This window comes from Coptis chinensis, chromosome 7 (genome assembly GCF_015680905.1).
Source record: "Coptis chinensis isolate HL-2020 chromosome 7, ASM1568090v1, whole genome shotgun sequence".
NCBI lineage: Eukaryota > Viridiplantae > Streptophyta > Magnoliopsida > Ranunculales > Ranunculaceae > Coptis > Coptis chinensis.
Window position 1 is genome coordinate 89001098 of NC_141462.1, and position 1418 is coordinate 89002515.

Here is a 1418-nt window from a genome sequence, read left to right on the forward strand (position 1 = left end):
TTATCATCATAACTTGTTCTTATTAATGACATATAATATATATGAGAAGAAAAATGGGTGTCTTGTCGATGTGGTTAGAACTTAGAACAATTATATGTTGGAATTATAGAGAATTAATTTAGTATTTCGGTTGGTTTGAAATAAGCACATAAATAAATGATATATTGTGGATTAATGTCCTAGTTTTACTATATATGGTAATTAGACTTTGACCTAGAAATGTTGAAATATTAGGCTTTAGTCCTACTTCTGCCACTTGACGGTCAGTCAACTCAGTTAATTGATTGTGGTCATGCTGCTTGCTCTTTTGAAATGGCAAGAATGCCCCTAAGCATGAGTCTCACACGCTTATAAGTTATGTTTCTCTCAAACTTAAATCAAATACCCAATATCTACCATTCCTTCCTTACAACCGATACCACATGATCACCCTTCATGTTCTCTTATTTCCCTCCTGACAACAGTAAACAAAATAGAAACCCAAATTCAATAAAAACTTCGACAACTTGATTCTCTTTCTCATTTTCGGTATTCTTTTCCTTATCGAATTCACCATGCCATCAAGAGAATATAAATTAAAGGGTATCCTAAATTAAAAAGAAAATCCAAAAATTGGGGAATCACTTAGAATTCAAACTGGAGGAACTTGGAGGAGCTGATTGGGAGAGGAGGACGACAAAGGTATTGTTTGCGGATGTAGAGTTCCAAAACTTAAAATTAAAAGCCAATTGTGAACTGACCGATGGTAAACCTTGTTGATTTGCAAGTGCTCCATGTCATAGTTATATTGGGAGATGAAGCTGTAGCTTCTAGTTTTGGTTGAAGTTGAATGATGATGACGATGAGGTAGTTGAGTGGTGGAGTGGTGATGTTTAGTGCAACTGGAGGTAGAAGATTAGGAAATAATGATATATCGAGCTATTTCTTTTGCTACCATGGTACCCTAGTGTTGTGGCTTTCCTTAGTTTTCAGGCCCAAATTCACTTATATGGAAATCTATTGTGAGATTTTGACACGTGGCAAGTCAAATCTGTTGGATTCCAATGATATTATTTAGGTAAGCACGTGAGATGCATGCTCATGGGTGGGCATTCTTACCATTTCAAAAGAGCGAGTAGCATGACCACAGTCAACTGAGTTGATTGATGGTCAAGTAGCAGAAGTAGGACTAAAACCTAATATTTCAGCATTTCTTGACCAAAGTCTAATTACCATAGCAAGACTAGGACCAATGTCTAAAAAACCCTTAATTGTACTTGTTGTGTGGAAAAGTTTATTGATTATATTTGCAAAAGTTTATTTATTATATTCGCATGTGATAATTATCGAAGTACGTGTAGAATTTTGGTAAATGAGAATTTATTTGTTGTAAATAAGGGTGTAAAAAAGGCCCTCAAGCCGGCCCATGGGCTGAAAAA